The sequence below is a fragment of the Anser cygnoides genome, chromosome 5, assembly GCF_040182565.1.
Source record: "Anser cygnoides isolate HZ-2024a breed goose chromosome 5, Taihu_goose_T2T_genome, whole genome shotgun sequence".
In the NCBI taxonomy this organism is placed as follows: domain Eukaryota; kingdom Metazoa; phylum Chordata; class Aves; order Anseriformes; family Anatidae; genus Anser; species Anser cygnoides.
In genome coordinates this window covers 62,737,176-62,760,004 of record NC_089877.1, presented here as the reverse complement: position 1 = coordinate 62,760,004, position 22,829 = coordinate 62,737,176, and the positions used below count along the sequence as shown (strand labels likewise).

At 48.6% G+C, this 22,829-nt stretch overlaps 1 protein-coding gene across 19 annotated transcripts in view; it reads left to right on the top strand.

The window, feature by feature from the left end:
- The first annotated feature begins 252 nt into the window (after positions 1 to 252).
- FBXO34 (F-box protein 34) overlaps positions 253 to 22,829 on the top strand; it is a 37,657-nt gene continuing 15,080 nt past the window's right edge. For 2 of the 19 annotated variants that reach the window (XM_048066211.2, XM_048066207.2), the window contains exons 1-4: positions 338 to 497; positions 13,521 to 13,599; positions 13,725 to 14,449; positions 16,380 to 16,481. The gene's annotated coding sequence lies outside the window, so the exon portion shown is untranslated. Of the gene's footprint in view, positions 498 to 9,779; positions 10,800 to 10,844; positions 12,916 to 12,947; positions 13,129 to 13,520; positions 13,600 to 13,724; positions 14,450 to 14,722; positions 14,845 to 14,886; positions 15,158 to 16,379; positions 16,482 to 22,829 lie in introns of those variants that run through there. The other 17 variants (XM_048066218.2, XM_048066210.2, XM_048066205.2 and 14 more) reach the window with 13 other exon arrangements.

Sequence of the window (22,829 nt, the reverse complement as noted above, 5' to 3'; positions counted from 1 at the left end):
CCTTGAAACACCCCGGGCCTCAAACCTCGGGGCACGGCGCTGGGGAGAAGCCAGCCAGGACCCCTGGCCCTTGCTCTGAGGCGAAGCTCCGAGGCTCTGAGGAGGGCTCGGAGGCTCTGAGGAGGGCTCGGGGGCCCCGGGGAGGGTCCCCGGCGCCCTCCCGGCGCTGCCTGGCGCGGCGGGGCGGCCGGTGCCTGGCACGGCGCGGGGGGCGGGCGGCGCTTCCCCGTCCCTCCCCGGCGAACCGAGGCCCGTCCCCGCTCCCGGTCCCCGTCCCTCCCCGCTCCGCCCCGGGCAGGGATTGGAGCTGGGCCGGCCCGGCTCCTCCCGTCGCGGCTGCTCGGTGCAAGGAGGTTGGGGAGGCGGAGGAGGAGGAGGAGGAGGAGGAGAGGGGGGGGGGGATCCGGCCGCGCCGAGCCCGGGCTGGCGGCTCCGCGCAGCTCGCCGCCGGGACGCCCCCTCCTCGTCCCCGCCGGAGCTCGGCAGCCCCGCTCCGGGTAGGCTTCTCGGGCCGGGTGGGTGGGTTGGAGGCCGGCAGGGAGGCCCCGCACGCACCGCCCAGCTCTCCCGGCCGGCCATGGCGGCTGCGGGGGCCGCCGAGGGGCCGCTGGCTGCCCGCCGGGCCGGGGCTGCGCGGCGGAGGGCGCCTCCAGGGCCGGTTCCCTCCGGGTCGAGGCGCCCTCTCGGTTTCCTCGGGGTTATTTTCTCCCTCGGGAGCCTCGCTCCGCGGCCGGGGAGGGGGGTGCTGGGTGCGCTGCCCCCTTCCCCTGGCAGCGCTCCCCGTGGCCTTCCCGCCCGTCGGCTTTGACAGGGCGGCAGCCCCGGGGTAGGGCCGCCCGTGGGCTCCGCGGGGTCGCTGCCGTTCCCCGGCCGTTTCACGGGGCTGCCCCGGCCTGGGTGGCTGCTCCACGGGTGGCCGAGACCGGCTCCTGGCTCCTCAGCCCGTGGGCAGAGCGCTGCCGCCACCCCCGGTGCTCTCCTGCGCCCGCTGGCCCTGCGGAGAACGGGTCGTGTCGGTCTCTCCAAATGCAGAAGTGGCCCAAAAATACGGCTTTAAGCAGCGCTAGGTGCTGCGGGTGGTGCCTCCAACAACGCCTGCACGTGGGAGTGGTGCAAGGAGCGAAGGAAAGGTTAAAAGTACAGTCGCCGTGGAAGTGATTTCTTCTCAAAATTACTTCCTCCAAGGCCTCGCTTGAAGCAGCGAGCGTAGCTTTTGATTCCTTCGCTAAACCGAGGTGGCTGACCTGCTTCCAGTTGGAATAAAAAAAAATAAAAATCACCTTGCATCAGCACAAAATGCGGGGATAGCGCCTTGTCCTGCGAGGTGCACCAGCGTCCGTAGGCATCGCCGCTCGGGAATAACCGGCGTGGATGCGGCTGGCAGCACGGCCACGGGAGCTCCGGGTTCGGCGCGGGCTGTAAAACCCGCCCGTGAAGCTGCGTAAATACCCGAGTGGTTAACCCTGCCGTGCTGCATGCTATCGGGGTTAGGCTACTCTCGGTATCCAGTTTTGGTGGCTCTGGAGATAGGCGAGCCGGCTTTGAACTGGCGAGCTCGCGGGGGTAGGCTCGAGGAGTTGCGAGCCCTTAATGAGGGTTTGCGTAGGGCTTCGTGTTTGCTCGGATGAAAGGTTTTACATAATCGGCCTTTATGATTGTCTGTCACCCCTTAGAGAAGAGCCAAAAAAAAAACAGAAGTGGAGGTAGGCAGCTGTTTTGGAGGTCCAAAGTCGGAATCGTAAATGCCTGTAGGTTGTTAATGTTGTTAGTGCCTAATGCGGTGGCAGCAAAATGACTCACTTGGAAAAAAAAAAAATTAAATAAATCTATTTCTGTGCTCCTTTTGAGCGATGTGAACAGCACAGTCGGACAAATGACATCCTGCATACGTTTGAGCAACTTGTTCTTTGGTGAGCAGTAGAATTCCTCATGCGACTCCAGCTGCACCAGAGTTGCTTTTTGCACTTGAAATCTTAACTGGAAGCCTTTTTTTTTTTTTTTTTTTTACAGTGTTTTGATTCCTTTTTAATAAATGGCTAATCCCTTGCTGCAGGGGATGGGAGTGTTTTGAATGCAGCGTTTTTGGTCCTGAGGGGAGGGGAAAGGGAGTGCCCTGTATTGCTTTCCAGCAGCCGCCCGCCTTCCCTGCGCCTGAGTGAAAGAGCCTTATTGACTGGTTTTGAAGGTAATATGCCCAAATTCTCCTCTTACATGGTAAAACCATAAATTTGCTGTAGCACAGCGCCTTTGAGGGGAAGAGATGGAATGTCAGGGAGTCTGTGCTTCATCAAGAGCAGGCTGGTAACAAAGGCAGTGTCTGTTAATTGCATCGCGCTGATCAAAATCTCCCCTTTAAATGACAAGGTCCCGTTTTAATAGGTGTGAAAAGTTGTGGGATTTGATTTAATACCAGTGTCTTAAAATCATCTTGCACGCTCTGTGTGACTAAGTTGTCTCTTTCATATTTAATTGGAGAACAAGCAGAGGCTGAAGAGGAAGCTTTATATGTTTCCCTTGCTCTAAATGCTCTTCAAAATCGTCACTCCATTTAGATAAGGATCGTGAACGTGCGTGAGTGACTTGTCGAGCGCTGAGCTGCCACTAATTTTCTTACAGGCGCATAAAACACCTTTGCATGCCCCTTAAAGCTGGAAGCTCGTCCCACAGCGTGCTGCAGGTGCGTACCACGGTGCTGGACTGTGAGCTCTCCGGCCCGCTCGAGTACCAGCTCACAGCCAGAGCCTGCGTGCGCAGGGACTTGCCTGTAGCTCCCGTGCCAGGAAGGTTTTGGGCTACGGAGGTGCCTGGTTGACTTCTGGTGCTGTGAAGCTCGACACGGTGTAGTAGGCCCAGGATACTACCTGCCTGCTGACCGTCTCGTGAGGTTCCAGGAATCCACGTCTTCAGCGTAATGTGTTATTTTAGTTTCTTGACACCCTGTAGCTTAACAAAACAAGCGATTCAGTGTAATCCTCAAGCATCAGTTGCTTTACTACCCTCAGATATTGTGTGTTTCAGCATTTCTGTGGTGTCTTTTCGGCTCTTCCTTTTGCCCATCAGGGCAGTGCAGGTTTGATACCTGCTTGTAGTGAAAGGGGCAGTTTTTCTTTCACTCCTTATAGCTGAACCTAGAAGGAAAACACAGGACTGGTACTAAGGCTGTCGTTAAAGATGACGTAGCGTTGGAAGAACACATATCTCTTGACCCAATCTCTTGCTTTTTTGTCCCTTATGGATTGTTTGGATCTAATACTAGATGTACATTTAAGCTTTGAAGGAGGTTTTAGTCCAGCGAAAGTGGCTGGTTAGAGATCTGCTGCCTGGTTTTGTAAGCTCAGGGAAGGAGGCGCAGGAATGTTGCTTTGGTATATGTGGCTGCTGCGTTTTTATTTGTACCACGTTTTACTGGTCTTGTTTCCTAAGCTATATTGGCTCTATTAACTTAGTAAAGTTAGAATCTATTCAAGTCTGTGTGACAGACTTGAAAATTTGTGTTTAATGGGTGAATATTGTTCTCTTTAAAAATGTCTTTCCCCCCCCAAGTGAATTCCCACCTCCCACCCAAGTGAATCAGGATAACTGCCCATCGTGTAGATTCTGGATATAGTCGAGGAATTAGGATGTGTTTATTCCCCAAATAATGATCATGATGATATATTTTTTTCTCCCTTCTTGTAGAAAATCTGCTGTATCACTTGCTAATCCTGCTGTTGCAGTCTTACGCCTGTAGCGTAACTGGAGATGCACCACGTAGGAGTGGTGGTTGGTTTTTATCTCGCCGCTTTGGGCATCAAAAGCAGTGAAAGCACAGCAGGATTGGCGTTGTTGTAGGGTGGTCTCGTGCAGCTCGCATCTGTGGTAGTTAGTTAGCCAGTACACGGTGAAACCTGGGTTTCTGCAGTGTCAGTGCAATGGGTGTCGGAGGCAGATGGACTAAATATAGCTCAAGGATGCCGAGACTCGTTGCAATTGCACCTCCTGTTGCAGTACAGAGGCAAGGTGAGTGTTTACGTGGATCGCCTTCCTACACACCCGAGGTTCAACTACCTCTTTCATAAAGGGTTGCTGCTGGGCAGCTGCGTGACTGCCTAATAATGTTCCTGGGGTAAAAATAGACTACAGAGGGACATGTAAATGGCTGTTAAGAAAATTTAATTTTTTTTAATTATTCAGCAATGGCTGACTCTTACCTTGGGGTGCAGAAAATAGTGTTCTTTTCCATACGGTTAAAAAAAAACCTGCTTCAGAAGCTGCGACGTCTGCAGTTCACAGCAGAGCACTGGCATTTCGGTAGCAGGGAGGCTGAATTTCTGCCAGTTGAAATCTTGGTGTCCTAATGTGCCATTCTTTACAGTGCTTGGGAGCTAATATACAACGTTCTTCTGCCTCGCAGCAAAAACAACTAGTGATTAAAAATTCAGCAGATGTTGTGGTTCACTTAGCTACTTGTTCTTGCATCATTCAGGTCATATCACACAATTAATGTTGCTAATGTTCAATCTAGCTTTTTCAGTTTTAAGAATGGAAATTATCTGAACTACCATGGGATTTATGGAACTGTTTTGGCAGGAACTGGGCTATGCAAAGTAAATTATTCAGAAGTGTTTTTATCCTTTCCCCTAAAGTGGAGAATCTCCTCTTTATTTCTCAAATATTATTTGTTTGTGCCAGGTGCGGCTTTCACTTCTGCAGCTTTTCTCACTTTTAAAGTCGAAGTGTTTTCTTTTGATTGCTTTGAGATAAATGAGACTCCCTAGTTGAGAAGGGAGGGGGACACCCCAAAACCCACGGTAGGTGTGAGTGCTTGCTTTCTTACTTGCATGCAGTGTTGCATTTGGCCACCGAAGTGTGTTTGTGGGAGAATTCTCGCTTTGTTTCAGGCGGGGTCGCCTACTGCTTTCAGAACATAGACGTTGAACGTTGCACAATTATGGTTAATAGTATGTGTATCCAGTGTGTCGCACGTTTGCCTTGTAAATGACTTGGATTTAGGCTTTCCTTTCTCCCCTCTGTGTCCCTTTCAACATGTGGAGCTTTGGGGTTCTTCTGGCAGCACGCAAAGGTTCTGGAAACCTATTCTGGAGCTGCAAAGCAGCGTGAATGTATCGGGACTCGCGGCGTCCTTTAGCACCGTCCTTTCCGTTCGGAAGCTGGTGCCTCTGATGCAAAACAAGAGGCTTCCCCATCACTTCTTAGAACTGCGTTTAGGGTTGACCTCGAGATGTGTCCGCTCGTCCTGGGTGCTCCTGGGCGGGCGGCCCCCGCGCATCGCAGGGACTGCCCCCTATAAGCGCCAGGGCTCGTTCGGCCCAGCGCTGGGAAAAGTTGCTGGGTCTTTCGGTGTCTTTGAGAGGACTTGCTGTACTGGGGCAGCTGCGGGCTCGTGCGCTGGGAGAAATTAAATTGGGAATGTAGAACGCAGGTTGAGTATCTTGGTCAAGGGCACGCGCGGTTCAGCGTCCTTCGGCGCGCTGCTGCAGGGAGCTTGCGAATTGCCTGCTTAGGAGAAGGTTGTATTTAAGCTTGAAGGGACAAATCAGGAAGAACGGAAGGTCTGGATTTGTGCATTACTCTGTGTGATATGCACTGTATGACAGATATGCCTCAGAACCAGGTTTTGGAGAACTAATGGGCAAAAACTAGAGACTTTTCTGTTCAAGCACGTTCTTTGAGCTTGCAGTTCGGATACCTCTTCGTTTGGGCTCTGTCGATTAGCATATCAAGAGGATGCATTTTTAGTCAGAGCAGACATTTTTCTTCGGAGAAACCTGTTTGGACTGTTACCAGTGATGTATTTTGCCGAGACAGCTTGTTTCAGCTAAATTGTTGGTAGATAAACAGCTGGCTTGAAAAATGACGTCTTAAATCTGCGCTCCCCCGGCCTCTTTAGTTCCATGTCCAGAACGATGGAAAAGAAATACTCGGGTTGGTTTTTGCAGATTTCTGACACCAAGGTTTCCGATCCCATTATCGGGTGCTGTACTTGCAGCATTGATATGCAGGATAATATGTTTAATCTCCAATTGCAAAAATAACTTCACACGCAGCTAATTCCATCTGCTGGAGAGATAGGAGCGAGGCTGACTTCATCGCTTAGCTGGGACCTGCTTATTGCTGTGCTAATTACTATGTATGAACTTTGGAAATTTGCATATTTTTTTGGCAAACCGAAGTGGCAGCCATTTAACTTAGGATCTTATTAACTTTAAACATCCCTAGCAACTCCAAGCTACTTCGAGCTCATCTTGTGGTGGTTTTTTTTTTTGGTGTTTTACAAGCTTTGATTTAGTGAGCTCCAATATCTGTTTTTTTTTTTCCTCTTTGCGATGACTTACACATGTAACAGCAGCTTACTGCCATTCCCAGTAACTTTCAACCTGGGATCTAACGCAGAATTCCTGCTCTTGTTCGAGTAAAAAAAAAAAAAAAGCTGAAGTTGAATTGTCTTAAAACGAATGCTATAACAATAAAATTAAAAGGGAGGCTTCAGTCGCTGTTCTGCAGCGTGTGAAGAGCACTTGATGTGTTGTAGGTGTTGATAGGTTTTCAAAAAGTAACCTTGGGGGAATGAGGGCATCTCAGTTCTGGTCCTAAAAGCTGGTTTCCTGGTATGAATTTTGAAGCTACAAAGAGTTTGGATATAAAGCCATCGTTACAGATGGTTACTAAATGTCCTCTGTTACTAAAAGGCTGTTTTGGGCAAATCTTTCTTCTTCGCAAGGTGTTTGGCACCTTTTCTACTTGATTTGCTTTTGTTCCTGTGACTTCCTCTTTTGGTTGGTTTTGCTAGAAGCTAATCGGGGCTGCCTATAATCTGCAAAATATTAAAGTGATTGGATTTTACACTAGGAAATACTGTCAGCTTTAGTGGTCTGCTGTTACGGACTGGCTCATGTCCTCCTGGACGCACTGGACTGAATTCACTTTAAAATTCGAGTTATTCCCCCTGCACTATGGCGTTAGCCTGCTTTCTGTCCCAGGACCTCAGGAAGCTTCCCATTTCGCTACGTGAAGTTTCAGTGCCGGGTCTTTGTCCCTCTTTCCTCCTCCCTCCTGTTCTGTCGATCACTGAAGAATGCGGTTTCTTCCCTGGGATGAGCAGAGTTATATCGCTGGGCTCTTTAATTCCTCTCGAACTGGCAGAAAGCCAGAGTAAAATCTTGTTCATAAGTCGCTCTGGAGATTTCTTTGTACATGCTATTATTTTCTCTGCATGCTAACATCACTGAGAAGGTTTTTTCTTTTTCTTTTTTTTCAAGTTTAGACCCAGCATAATTTCGTTTGTGTGCGTTGTAGGCTGGGGTGTTGCTGCTGTCCAGCCCAGCAAGCGATTTGGAGGCCTTCTTGGGCGGCTTACCACTTCCAAAAGTTCTTGTAGCATCAAAGGCAAAGGAGGCAGCTATCCCTCTGCATCTGGGTAGGTGAAACAATTTTCTGTTGTAGCTAAACTTCAAAGAATAGCTTGTGGTTTGGCTTTCTGCAACGTGTCCTACTCGAGGCTATATTTTAAAAAGGGTCTGGATACTGGGTTGAACCAGGACTTGGTACGGATCGAGCGACGGTTGCTGGTGTTGAACCAGGGTTTGAGCTCCCCAGCTCGGTTGCTGCTGCTGTGTGGCCTTCTAGAGGCAACCCAGCTCCCTTTTGACTTATAAAGCTCTTAGTTCAGGCCTTTGTTCTGAGCTTTGCCTTAACTAAGTCCTTATTGCAAAGGGTAAAGATCCTTTCCATCGTGACGCTGGAAAACTCTTGCTGTGACTGCGGTCCTCGGGTGTTTACGTCTTCAAACAGGCACCTCTTGTGCTTCCTCCCCTCCTGGCTCTGAGGCTGAGAGAAGCTCCCTGGAAACACATGTACAAAGCTGCTCTTGCCCTCTTTAGCTGGCCTGTCCAGCTTTTGGTCTGCTCTCCTTCCGGTAGCTGGGATTTTCTCCTGCATTTGTCTTTGACCGCCAGCACGTGCCCCCTGCCTGGGGAAGCGCCCTGAGCTGCAGGTCCAGGCAATCCTCTGCTGACCACTGCATGTGAGCTAGTGGTAGCTCAAGGGAGACGTTAGGGAGTCAGTAAGTGAACCCTAAAAATCCTTTAAGGCAAGTCTCTACCTTGCAAGTGGATTTCTAGACCTCTCTTCAACCATCGGGGCATTGGAGCTTACTGTGAAACGTGGGACAGACCGTTGTTTTCTCATTTTTCCTTTTTTAAATTTAACTTCCTTCCTAAAGGAGGGTGGCACGCTCCTGTCATTTTTTTTAAAATGAGGTAGCTCCATCTTAGTATAACACGTGAATGAAGTAAAGCAAAGAGTGCTTGCTTATGCACCAGAGATCTAAGTAAATCTGCCGCCCCTTTGGAAATTCTGGCTTTTGGAGGATCACTGATAGCGCTCAATCCATCTTTGGCATTAAGGAAAAAACCAAACACGCGTGAGCATATTTCTCTTAGAGCGCTTACGCGTTTTTTTTAGCAGCAGTCGGGCTGCAGATGTAGTCATATTAAAACGTAGAATAACTCGCTTTAAATCGGTGTCTCAGCAGAAGAAGCTGGGGACGTGGCTTTGATGTCGGTTACGGGGAGTTCTCTTTTAACACACCACTGCAGGCCTGTGAATGGGAGCCCGGAGTGGTTCGAGCGATGAGACACGCTCCCTCGCTGATGATGCACGAGATGTCCCTGGCAGGAGACTCAACCAGTTCTCCTAATGACGGGTTTGCTGTGCCCGAACAGCTTACGCCATTGTTCAAGCGGTGTCCGGTGATACGTCAGCTGTAGGCTTCAGGGTGAGTTGTAAGATAAATAGGACTAGTTTACATACCTCTGTAACTCTGCTGAATTTTGCATGCTGTTCTTACCCTAAAAGTTTGTTTCCCCTACCTTTTTCTCTTTCGAATCAGTATGTGGCCGTAGAGGAAAGGTTTGGGTATTCATGTCGTGGAGTTAACTTAAATACAGCTTCATCCCCAGGCTGAATGCATCTGAAGAAGTGAAGGCACCGAACAGTGTCCTGTTGGGATGGTGCTTTCGTCTTCGGGGAACGTATTTCTAAGAAATTTGGAAGAACTTGTTATAAAAAAAAACGTCTAGGAACTTAATCTGGCTGCGAAATCGTTGCATCTGTAGAGGAGCCAGACAGAGAAAGTTCACAGATGTTGCTGCTTATGCTAATATTGGTTATAAGTTTGGTTTTCTAATTATCATTATTTTAATTTTTAGGGGCGGGGGAATTCCCCATCTCTTGAGCCTTTCCTTGTGTTACTGAGGTCTGAGCACACCAGAAAGGAGTTGCTTTGTAAAAAAAAAAAAAAAAACAAACAATAGGGTAGAAGTTGGTGGTCACAGATAGGAGAACTTTGCTGGGGAGTCAAAGCCAGCTGGGGGAGGTCAGATATTTAATTCGGCCAGCTGGTATCACTGGGGTGGGGGGGAGGAGGGATGAGCTTTAGAGCATGAATAAACTTTATCAGAATCGCGGAGTGGAAGCAGAGGGTTACTGGGAGTTGCAGTTTGGCTTTGGGATGTCTGGGGCCTCTGACGTTTCCCATACATAAGCCTCAGCTGTGGAAGGAACCGCCTGCAAAGGGCAGCTCTCTAAGGTAAGACAGGGTGCAAATCGTTTGGGTAAAACGAGCCAGCACTTTCAGGCTGGGCTCAGTAAAGCTTCAGCAGGTTTAGCTCACCCAGGAGGGTTGGTGAGGACGCTCCAGGTTAAAGGCCGGTAGGAACAGCAGTCCTTTTTCCTTTTACCGGTGCCTTTACTGGAGCAGCAGGCACGTTAACCTTAATAAGTGTGTGGGTGCTTGAGAACACATCCCGGGAAGCAGTGCTTACTTCTGGGGAGATGCTGAGTGTGCCTTCCTTGGTCTGCTGGGGCTAAGCCTGGCTTGTGACAGCTCTCCTTTGTAGGTATTTTAAGTGGCGAGGGTAGCAGAGCTGGAGGGAGATGCGATAACGTCTGCTTGCTTGCTTTCTAGGGGGAGGGAGGAGGAGGAGATGGACCTAATTGCATACCTTCCAACTGCAGTTACCTCATTACCGAATTACCATCGGAGCAGCCCTGCAGTCTGCTCTGATAGCAGATAAGTGGTGTGGCTCGCAGCACTCTAATCTAAACAAAACTTAAGTGCTCTTTCCTTTTTCCCTGGAGTGAAACTGTAATTTCGTTACGCGAATGTTAGCCAGGGCAAAGTTTTTTTTGCAGCTGTCGCGATGCTTCTCTGGGCTTTGCGCGTTTCAGAGGCGTCCCTGCAGCGTTTTGTAGCACAAATACCCTAAAACGCTGCTCTCCTTTACCTGGCAGCTTCAACTGAGCATTCTCCCAGAGCTTTGCCAGGTGAAGGTGTTTAGCACTGATGCTGGATGTCCCAAAGGGCTTAGATAGAGAACATTTGGTTTATATTTGCTTTCCAGAGAGATGCCTGTTAATTAGTTTCTCCCTCTGCATTAGGTCCTGAATATCCTAGGTCCTGAAGCAACAGTCTGCTGCTCCAGGGCCGGAGCCTGAGTGGGCAGCTTGTGCCTGCATCGCCTTGGGCCAGCTCCGGGAGCAGGAGTGCCCTGAGACGCAACCCAAGTGATGCAAAAAAATTACCGGGCAAAGCTTCAGAGGGGGGCTTCTTGTCTTTGAAGCAGGATAAAAGTGTGTGTGTGCGCATCAGCTTGAGTCCTGATAAAACACCTTGCCGGAACTGACGTTTCTGGAAGACGGTGATTTTGGAGAAGTTGCTTAAGGCCACGGGAGCACCGCAGACGAGCGCCTGGGTTTTGCACGGCGCAGGAGTGGGCAGTGCTTAAACTCTTGTCTGGGTAACGTTTTATTTTTGGGCTGCCGCGGAGCTGTTAAATCTGATCTGTTCCTAAAGAGACAGCTGACTGTGTGCAGCCTGAGCCGGGCGCAATTCTTGGTCTCTGATTTTTGACTCGACTGTCACTGCCCCAAAGGGGGGTCTGTGCTTGCACGCCGTGCCTGGACTCGAGGCGGAGCGCTCTTGGCTGCTCCTTGCTGTAAGCATGGGAACTCAGGGCAGGGTGATGGGAGGATGCTAACGCGCTAGGACGGATACCCGATGATGTTTGAAATGTCTCGGGAAAGGGAAATGTAATGTGCTTTTTCACGTTGATAGTTTTTGTAAGTTTGGGCTGCGTTGTGCTGGTTGTAGCTCGGCTGCTGGGCTGATCTTGTAGAACAGCTCCGCACGGATCCGGGTGCAGCTCCAAGCTCAGGAATAGCAGGAGGTGAAGCGGTGGGGGGTTTCAAAGGATTACAGTCCGAGGCCTGTCAGTCAAGCCTTGTGTTTATTGAGTGGCTTTCAGGGAGAAAGACCCCCACGTGCTTTGCGAACTGGCGTGTACGCAGCGGGCTGGAGTGGATCCGTGCTTTGCTAAGAACAATACGGGTCTCTTAGTGAGACCAACAGCATCACCTTTTTTAAGGAGGCATTTGTTTCTGTGGGGGTGAAAAAAAGAACGTATTCCTTTGGAAATCTGTAGCTGATCGCTTGTCTGCATTCACTTCGAGCCACTGGTCTTGCGGGGACACGAGTCTGGCAGGTAGCATTGGCTAAGCCAAAATGAGTTTCAGGCCTGGGGTGCTCTCTGGAAGCAGCCCGTTGGGGACGTTAGCCCAAGTTGTTCTTGGCTGTGGTTTCTTCAGGAGAAGGTTGTGGGCCACGCGAACCTTGTGTGAGAGCACGAGTGTGGCTGCCTTCTCGGAGGTGTCTATGGCCTTTCCTTTGTAGGGAAAAGAAGCTTGAGGATGGACTGCAATGACATTTCCTCATGTTGGCCACGCTGCCCTGAGGGTAACGTAGGTAGAAAGTTGCCTTCCCCGTGCTCCGCTTCTCAAATTTTGTTAACCACGCTTCCAGTGGCAGCTGTCGAAGCTTGGATCTCTGCCCCTTATTTCCCTCTTTGTGGTTGAAAGGTGCCCTCAGCCTTTCCTTCCTCTCTAGTGTCCGCCTTCGGGGTGCGATCGCCCCTCCGCTGGGCAGCAGTGTAGGGTGGCTCCCACCGGCGTGCAGCTGATCTTTGTGCAGGGGGAAGGGAGAAGCTGGCCGACTTTAATCTGAATTTACTAGGTAGTTAATAAGAAGGACTTCTGCCCCGAGAAGCTCGCGGAGCCGATGTTATGTTGCAGGAGCTCCATGGAGATGAAGCCTGCTGGCTTTATTTTCCTCCGAAATCCGCTTGGCTTCAGGTTGCCTCAGGAAACTCCTGCGGCCCTACAGCCTTGGAGCCGGGGCGCAAGGGCTGAGGCTGGGGTAAGCCTGGCTGCTTTGGTGGCCGAGAGATGGCACCGGCACGCGGACCTTTCCGTTCGCAGGTCCTCGCGCCGACAGCTGCGTGCCTCTCGTCTGCTTTTTTTCCCCCTTTATAATTCGCAATTCCTTTGTTTTTTAAAAGCAAAGGAGGGATTTACGCGCTGCTTTTTCCGCAGTTGTGGTCCGCAGCAGCAATCGGCTGTCGTGGTGCTCGGCTCCGGAGCTGCCCGCGGTGGCTGGTTGCATAAGTCGGTATTGCTCAAGCGAGCAGGGACCGAGTGAAGGTGTTTGCACCAGCCCTTCGGAAACTGCTCAAGCTCGGCTCTGAATCAAGCTCGGCTCTGAATCAAGCTCGGGCTCGCGCTCCGACAGGTTGTGGAATTTATTTATACAACACCACCGGGGTGTGTGGCATGGCGGAGACAAATAAACAATGGTTCCCGGCCCCGAGGCTCGTGTTTGGTGTTAGATAACACGGCATGGGGTAATTATAACCAGGGAGCTGGGCGGAGGGGTTAGGAGCGAGGCTTACGTCCGCGCCGAGAACACGCAGCAGCGTTCCCTGCGGTGCCTGCAGCTCGCTAATGGCCCTGTTAAGAAATCGTGGGTGCGTCTGGGGTTATAGGAAGGATGGAGGTCAGCTTTGCAGGAGGAAGTGTTGGGTGAGTTACCGAAGACCTGCGGATAAATAAGAGAAAGCGGAAGGAGGCGAACTGAAACCGGTCGGGTGCACGGGGAGTGGCCGCGTTTACACGCAGCCCGAGCACGCAGGAGCGAGCGGGGTGCGGGGCCTTGGGGATTGGGTGTCGGGGAAGGCTCTGGAAACCAGCACCCAGCCCCCTACACGAGGGTGCTCGATGCGAAAGGAGGAACAGGTAAAGGCAGGGGACTGGCGTGGCTGCTGCCTGCTCCTCCTTGCTATCCCTGCAGCCTGGGTCGCATGACGCCAAAGCAGCATTTTCCCAGCCTGGCGGTGGGACCTGTCCTTGCGGCAGGGTGGCCGCCTTCGACAGTCATCACTGGGCTCTTTTGGGGTGTACTGGCTCAGTCGACACCGAAGATTCCCGTGAATTGGAGGTGTTCTGGGTGTCAGCAGTGTACTGATTGTTCCCGGGTGCCCTTTGCGTGGGGTAAAGGAGCGGTGTTCCTTGGCTGGCGTTTGTTATGCATCAGGCTGGTGGATCGTTTTGGTTTCAAGGGCTGGTTAGTCGTTGTAACACCATTAACTTGTAACTAATTTCCTTTTTCCTTCCCTTTTGCTCTTCAGAAATGCCTTTCTCGTGAGTGTGCAAGGAACCTACACCACTGTAATGTCTAACACTACATGGAATAACAACTGTGTGAAGGTACCACCCTTTTTTAACTAATACACGACTTTGTTATAGGTTGGGTTAATGATGAACCGGTCTTTGCTTCGCAGCCAAAGCTCAAAACTGAAGAAGCGTGTCTTATGTAATGCCTTCTTTTCCAGAAGGGTGACAGCGCTGTGACACCGTGCTGTCGTTTCCAGAAAGACCATGCGCAACCTAGCACTTGATCAGGGTGCCAAGGGGGCCACCCCTGTTTCTCTGGCTGATCTCTCCGGGCAGCTCTGGTGTTGCCTTAGGAGCAGATGGCAGTTTCTATTCTGAGAGCTGAACTTTCCTCATACTTCGTTGCCATCCTTGGAAACACATTGCCCTTCTTTACTGAGGCATCAGGGCTTGCCTCTTCGTCATGACGTTAATGACAGCCTGGGTCATCTTTCTCGACAAGAGGCTTCTAGGCCTATTTATGAATGTTAAGATAAAGCGCAGGTAGACATTAATGTTCAGGTCGTGATGTCGTAGCTGTTTGTGCCGCATTAACCAGCTCCCAGGCGTTGGCTTGATCTGCTGCCTGATCCCGCAGTGATGCCATAATACTGAATTTTGGACTGCCCTGTACATTTCCATGGCAACAGACTGATGTCACAGACTCAAGGACATGACTTCAGTGTACGATCGTGCAGAGGCACGATCAGATTTGTGAAGGAGAAAGCTGACTAATGCACATCTCAAAAGCAAACAAGGGGAACGCAGGTTACGGCTGACCAAGCGAGGTGTTTCACTATGAAAATTCCCCTCTCAGGCAGAGGAGGATCTGATCCTGTCTTTAAGACAGGAACATTCGTCGTGGTGAGCTTCTGTTTACAGTGGATAAGCAGACATCTTGCAGGTATCCTGTATCTTTTAAGCAGGTGGTGTTCTGGGGCTGGGGAACTTGCTCGTTGGTTTCAGACCTTTGAAAGGGCGACTTGTTTTGTTTTTATTTTGAAGAACTTCTCAGTAGCAGAGCCTCTTGTTAGCATACCGAGACCACTTCTTCTTGCTTAATGTTGTTCAAATAGTTTAATTGGTTTTCCAAAGCTTTTATTTTATCCATAACATTGGAAGGTGAAAGGGGAACTCTGCATCTGCATTATGGTCACATTTTCCTATATCCTATTAGCAGATTCCAAGATTGTTTAATGTGATCTCCACCCATTTCATTTGGCTGCAACCTTTGCTCCCATGAAAACAAGGCTGATTGTTCTGAATTGCTGTGTGTATGTGCTTTGGCACGGCATGAAGGTACCTATAATAACACAACCATTGTCTGGAAAAAAAAAAAAAAAGGCAGTTTGCAGCAATAACTACAAATAAAAGGGTGCAGTACTGGGGCAAGGACGGAGAATGGTAGCTTTCCCACCCGCTCCGTACAGCAGCTTCTCAACGTGGTCACCCCTCTGCATGGCAGTGCTGCGGGCTTCACTGCAGGATGGGAATACTGGGAATAAGGGACTGAAATATTTGCACGTCGTTCCAAGTTTCTCTTTCCTGGACACGGTTCCATTGCTCATATCTACGGACGGACGGGGAGACTGAATGACTTTTGCACAATGCGGTATTTTATTTGCATGCTGTGAGCAGTTTAACAAGTGTATGTGCTAAATGAAGCATTCCCACTTTCAGCTAGCAGCTGACGCACCCTTAAAAAAATAAAAAGGGGGGGGGGGAAAGCTGCCTTTGGGTCGAACAGTAGGGTTTTGAGGGGTGACATTGTGCTGTGTGTTGGAGCGGATGGGTGGTTGTGCCAAGCCTGAATGCTAACTCGAAACGCTGTGGGATTCAGCAAACGACCAGCTAAAACTCCTTCGGGCTGAAGTAATTTTCACTCATCTCTGCGCTTTCTGGAACAGAGGCTGTTACAGGGCAAGATTTGGAAGTAACCTAATTGTTTTGAATATTTGGTGTCACGGGAATGGAGGATATTTAACAGAACCTGGCATTTCTTACAGCAGTTTGGTTGCCTCCCAGGACAGGAAGCTGAAGAGTGTTTAAAAAAAAAAAAAAAGAGGCAGGGAAGGAATTTAGCAACCATCTCTCTAAATCAGGATGCTTGGATTTGGTGCCTGGCCTTGAGCTGAAAGGGCTGGAAGCTCTGCAAGATTTAGTGGTTCACGCTGCTCTGCAGCGAACAACAAGATAATGGTGATGGACTATCAAGAAGGCAGCCCGGCTAAAAAGAGAGGCTTTGTGATACGGTAAAAGGGGAAGGAAGTCTGGAGAACTTAGAAAAGTAACAGATGTTTGTGGAGGTGGGGGAGAACTGCGCTATCCACCGAGCTTGCTCTTGCAGTGGAGCCAGCAGAACGAACTCGATACCAAACAAAAGTAGGCACACCCAGTATTTAGCACAGCGATCCTGGAAAGCTGCAGTGGTGCTTTGCTGTCGGACAGATGTTGTGTGGTGACATCTAACAGAGGCAGAAGTGAATAACACGAGCACCTGGGAGTTTGCGCAAGGGGACGTCTTAAAGTTTTGGAGGTGTTTGATACCTCTTGTCAACACAACACCGACAACAGTCCTAACGGGTGTATGAAACGAGACTCCAAGCAGGAAGCCAAGAGGGATGTCAGTCCCTGAGAGGGAAACAATGACAGAAGATGCATTAAAAAAGAGGGAGAGGTCCCTTGTAGGGTGTGTTTATGGACGGCGATGACTGGAAGCGTGATAAAACAGCTTGCTAATCCTGTGTATCAAAGTACGAGTGGCAATGGTTTTTTCAGGTTGTTGAAACTTGCATGTGAAAATTTTTTTTATTTTTTTTTGCTCTTACTAATAGGTTAATCCACTGTAATTGGCTGTGAAATAAACCCAGGGGGATTTTCCTGTCTCTATGTGATGCACAGGCTCTTTGCCGTCTACTTGGCAACTGTGCCTCCAGGTAATTAAAATCTGGTTTTTAAATCCACTGTTCTCTGAACTGTTATTTTTTGCATCTTGCTGCTTCTCCGAGAGCAGTTGGTCACTCTCCTGGCTAATCTGTAAAAACCAAGATAATGGAGTATCAGGAAATGAAAACTGCAGACAAATCTTTGTACTTTGAAAAACAACCCAAGTGCTACGAGACTAGGTGAGCGTGTGAGGCACACGCCTTACTGCTGTGCTCCTAAGGATAATTTATATTTCCCAGTCCTGTATGGAAAATGTGAAGTTCGCTTTGGTTTTCTAAGCTCTCGTGTCACTTGCTCCTCTAAAATCAATAATCAAACTTCCATGGCTGCCTTCTCTGAGGAAGCACTTGTAATTACCCTGAAATTACAGGAGTTGTTCAGCACAGGGATCCTCTGGTTTCAGCACATAGTTTCATTACTCTGTAGTGTTTTGAGAGGCTGAAGGGTGGGATGCAGCTACAATGAGTTTCCAGATTCCTAACAGTGTGAGGGACTGTTTTTAATACTGATGATAAAAACAGTTATTCCCAGTTGGAGGTTAGTCAGTGGTACAATTATCAGAGCTATGAAATAGTGCAGGGATGGCTCAGAATGGAAAAAAACTAAGGCTTGTAACTTATTTTCTTGAGGGAGCTGTTTGAAACTATTTCCTGCAAGCTCACAGAAAATTAGTACGAGATGTTAAATGAAGAGAGATCAAGCTGATACAGCTTGATTATTACTTCAGTAATTCAGTTTTCAGGCTAGCAAGCTTCAGCTGGCTTTCAGGGAAGGGATTTGGTAGCAATTTGTTGACGAAAGCCAGCGCGATGAGTAGGAACTCTGGAGCTGGCATGTTTAATTTGTAAGGTTATGTTCTTCTGTTGTACGATGTGCTCACACCGGCTGCTCCGTTGGGAAGCCTAAAAATGTGCTGAGTATTTTCACAGCAAAGTAACAAACCCCAGCTCAAAATCTGGTTCACTTAAACCACCCTTTTTAAAAAACAGTTTGGGGTACTCTATTTTCTGCTTGGTTTCCTGTTGATTTGTTTCCTTATTTTCGTTTGTATTTCTAGTGTTTTATCCAAGAGGTGGAAACCCTGTGAAGACTATATTGTTTGTACTGGGGAGGGAGTACTGAGCTATAGAGTAATGCATATTTTCCCCATTTGCCTTGTTTATAAGGATGTTTTTGCACCAAAAAGTCTTAAAGTTGTGTGAAACAGAAACAGACATGATGTTTTCAGATGAGCCTGTAGGAAGTTCATACTTCAAAACCCAAAAAGAATTGCATCAAGAATTTTTGGTGTCCTGCTGTAGGTACGTGTTTCTGAATTTTGAAGATAAGGATGAAAAGTGAAAGATACGCAGTGCCCGTTCTCACAGTTAACAGAGTACTTGAACATGCGGAAGTTTAGTTGCTAAATTTTTGGCTGTCTTTTTTCTCTGAAAACTGAATTATGGCAGAATTTGTGCTATGCTTGGAATTTCTGAAAATTTAATGGTGTTAGTTGCTAGGCATAGCAAGTACAAGTCTTTGAAAAAATGCAAAACTATTTTTTGCATCAAGTAACTCTGAGTTATTAATGGCAGAAGTCTTCAAAATGTAGCCAAAAAAAGATCTAAAGATCCACAGAATTGGTAGGTTTCAAAATTAGCTTAGATTTTTCAACGGCCTTTTGAAACAATCATACAGAAAATACTGTTTTACATGCTGGTCTCTACTGTCATTTACCTGCCAAAAAAACAAGCTTATCTGTAACTGAGTTAATTCAGCAGAAGACGTTCTGTGTATGTTCTTTCTTAAAGAATTTGTATAAAAACAAGCAGATACTTTGGCTGGGGAAAGATTTTTAGCACATGCTGTTGCCTGCCTTCTGTCTTCATCTCCAGCGCTTCAGCCTGAATGTGTCGCAGGTCGCACGCCGGTGCTTTGGAGTTTTAGATAGCCTTTCTGGTCTCTTCGGCCAGGTTCAGTGTTTTGCCGGCTGCAGAGCATTTTAGAGGTGAGGCACATCCTTGGCATCCAGATGGCGTTCCCTGGATCCTTCACTGCGTTTGTGTGGCCTTGGCTCCGCTCTCTGATGCTCTGCTCTCTCCCTGTGTGCCCTCCTGGGCAGGCTCTGCTCTGAGCAGTGCCGTGATCTGCATTGCTGTCTTATTCCTTCTATTTGTGGTTTGGATTACACCGTTATTTTGCCGGCTCTGACACCCCGCTGTCCCCTTTCAGTGCCACGCGCGTGCGTGACTTCACGTTGCAGGCCTGGGGCTGTTGGAGAGACACTAGCACAACGCACGGTGCTAGGTGGAAAATCGGCTGCTGGATTGAAATGAGGGGGGCCTGATCCCGCCTGTGGGGAGCCAGGGTCTCTGGCACCACAACAGATTAATCTTCTAATGAAGAGGGAAGATTGGCAATATCCAACATGGCGCAGCCCCGGCCTCCTCCTGCAGAGGCCTACCCCCAGCCTGCTCCTGCAGAGGCCACCCCTGATGTCTCCAACCACTAAAACCCCACCACCAGCACAGAGACAAGTAGTTAAGGAAATGATGATAATAGTGTGGAGTTGCTTTCTCTACAGACTGGTGGTTTCTCAGGTTGCTGGTCACTGGGGACAGGAGTTTTGAGGCGGTTCGAGTTCCTCGGTGAAGCACAGAGTGAAGGCCATTTGGGGAGCAGTGGGGGGGGATTAACTGGTAAATAAAGGGCTAAACCTCTGCGTCCAAAACTTAGTCTGTCTTCCCTTTCGGAGCTGCTGCTTGGATGTGGACGTATGAATCATTTTAGAGTTGGATGTGGTATTCCAGGTTGCAGCTCAAATTAGATAGCTGGGAAATATGTAAGACCAGGCTTCTTTGGTAGAGTCGGTGATGGGTTTTGGTGCAAATTTTCTGAGTTTTACTGTATACGTTTTGTAGCATATGGCTGACTATACATCTGAAACAAATTTATACATCAGAACAGTATTTTCTTTTCATTAATTCATCCATAGACCACATCAGAGCCTGATGCTAATGAGTAATACTTATGGTTTTTTTTTTTTTGTCTGAGATTGTAGCCTGTTCTTTGTGGGCATTTTTTTTATTAAGTAAGGTACCAGTGGAAAGGACAGTGAATCCAACACTTGTTGGGAGGGTATGGGTGGTGGTCTGCTTTTTGTGGATGGATTGTTTTAAAATGCTTCTAATAAATCTGTTCCGTTACAAGTTTTCTGTCCTTAACAGAAAATGTCCTGAGCTATAAAATGTTACGAGCAATATAGTTTGAGCTTCCTATTGTGTGTAATCTGTCCTGAAGTTGGGTATACTTAACTTAACAGTTTTCCTAAATTCATAAATCACAAAGATATTGTAAACGGCTCGCATAGAAATTTCAGAGTTCAGCATCTTTACGTTGTCCTGGCAAGATGAAAGATAGTTTTCTACGAAAAAAAATGAAGTTTGGGCATCAGCAGTCTCCCAGTTTAAGCAGAAATTTGAAAGGATTTTAAGATTTCATGACAAATCGTGAGACACATTGGTGTAAAAATTGTGGAAGATGCTAGTATGTGAAAACAGGGTGGATGCAGGAGTATATTACAGAGAATTGGGCATTTTGAAGTACAGAAATAGCACAGTTACTTATAAAACACTTTTGTAAAAGTACCATTATCTTTAATGTAGTGTTTCTGGTGCTGTAGCAAGGCTTCCAGTTGCTGAATACGGTTTTGGAGACCCCTAGGAAAAATCTGGATGCTTTTGAGATGCGTAGTGAATATCGTAACTTCTCAGTTCTGCAGTGGGCTGGCTGAATGAATCCACCTTTTGTCCTTTTTTTATGACTGGGATTTGTTGGGAAAGAGTCTGCAGCGGCATAGGACAGAGAAATCCACAACGTAGCTGTTTGGTTAAAGGGAAAGATTCTGCAGAAATAAACAGAAATGAGGTACAGCTTACGCTGCTGGACCTGTGCTCGGTGTATGGGACATTCTGCACGCGAAAGCAGAACTGACATCCCAAAGGCTGGTCCGAACAAGTTGGGGCTGTATTCAGCAAATTAAACATCAAAGCTGATAAATTTGGTGTTAAATACCAGCTGACCTGCTGTGGGGTTTTCCTTATTAACAAAGTGCTAAAGAAGGAACTGGATTTGTGTGTGTAGTGGCTATCTAGAGGTGAGCTGTGGGTTTTGTCTTTTACTTCAGAAGCCGTTTCATATCCCAGCAAAAGATGTGCAGAAACTATTACTACTATGCGTCACATGCCATGGTGCAGGGGGACTTCTTACCTTATAGTGTCAAGTATGAGATTTTTAGTTTCCTGCTGACGTTTGCCAGTATATACCAGTAAAACAGCCAGTCCTGCACTGGAGTACGGAGATTCAGAGGTGAGTTTGTAGTCAGAGGAGTATTGCACACCGGTTTTATTCTCACTGGGTTGTAAATGCTGTTGTTAAAGGAGACTTTAATTCCAAGAGTGGGTTGTGTTGTCGTGCTGGATCGCTAACGAACTATTACTGGCTAACCAGTGAGTAATTACTGTCAGGCAGGCCGTGTGATGGTCTGTTTGGTAGTTATTGCAGCAAGACCGAATCTAGCCGGGTGTGTGCCAAAATGAGTCAAGTGAACCTCCCCGGCCAGGGTCCCTGGCATCCAAAAGCAAAACAGGGTGATGAAATTGCTGTTGACAATCCTAATCTGCAACGTCATTGTTCTAGTAATCGGGATCTTCTTGAGCAAACTAACGCTGTGTTCTTGAGAAGGATGGGAGTCTGCTTTCTGGTTTTATCCGTCTCTGGAGTGGGACAGGTTGCTCTCTGCTGGTATCCCAGTTGATCTAGTCTGTTTGGATTTCTCTGTCTGGTGTTTGTCCTAAAACTCCCCATTTAACGTCATTTCTGCATCTTTCAGTCATTTCGAGCGTTCCCTGCACGTACATGAGCAATCCAGGGAGACTTGAGCCTTATAAAACCAGGGCACAACGTCTCCGGAGCGCTGGGAGTGCTCGCCTACTATTTTTGGAACCAGCTCTATTGCTTCTATAATAGGAAGGCTTCTGGAAGCTTTCTCCTTCCCCTCGCCCCAAGAAAGTAGCCTTTCAGCCGAGCTTCCATTAATTCACAATCTGCATAGCAAAACAAATCTGGTTTTACATGCTAAATAATTCAGACGGGGCTCAGGCATCACGCGGCCCCGAATGCAGGGCATGGCAGCCTTTCCCCGGACCCTGCAACCCAGGGGTCCGGCAGCTGCAGCCCTGCTGGGGGACGTTCGGCCACCCCCTGCTTACCATTCGGGGCACGCCACACGCTCTGCGGTGACGGCAAGTGCCAAAGGAGGTGGCAGCTATCGAGAACGCGGAGTAACGTGGGATCTCTGGGTGTTTTGTCACCAGCACCACAGCAGCGCTGGCACGCAACGGGTTCCCTGGTTTTGTTTTCCTCTTGGATCAAGCAGAACGAATCTAATGAGCCAGTTCTCAGCTTCTCCCCCCTCCCCGGTTGAGCAACAGATGATGTCCTTAACCGAATTCGGCAGGACAGCTGAAGCCTTTCAGGAATAGTTGAGCAAGGGAAACATTTTGTTGTCGTCTCCAGTACTGAAGTACAGGGTCAGCAAGGGGCAGCAGAGCTTAGCTTTTCCTTTTCTTCCCTTTTGAGATTTTCCTTTCGAGGGGAAAGGGGGCGACGTTATCGTTCCAATGCTCACCACACCTAAAGGGGAGAAAACGCGAGAGCTACAAATTGGAAACCTTTCGTTCTTTATTGACCTGGTCTTGGAGGGGAAGACAGGCTCTCCCTGCAGTGCTACGTTAGGACAAGCACTTCGTATGCTTATTGCTCCGGTAGGTAGTGATGTCTGGTGGTGGCGAGCAGTCAAATGTTGCTTTGGAGCCCAGGCACTTGTTCCCCTCTCCCAAAACGCTCTATTTTACTTTAGAAACTTTATTTCCATTGACTGGAAAGAATATAGAAACCCCTTTGTGGCGAACGCTTCTCCCAGCATGATTCAAGGTGTGGATTTGATATGGTTGAACCCGGCCTCAGCTGCTGAGAACCTCATCCTGCTGCGCTGTGCTGGTGCCTGCTGGGCTCAGGGAGCCTGCCTCTCGGGGTTAATTTTCTCCTCGTTTAGCCCCTTGAGCTGCTTCAGATGGAAATGGGACAGTCCTGACACGAGGGAGGGCATGAAAGCGTTGGGAGGAAGAGGAGGGCTAGACCCCGGTGCGGCAGGAGTTAGGGTGAGCGAAATGGCTGTGAGGCCGTGCTGTATTCCCCAGCGCCCTGCCCAAGTTCAAATACGGGTGGGAATCTCCACATTTTGGTTAAATAACCGCTCGTTCTGGTGTAATCCGGGGAAAGGAATATGGGCAGGAGCT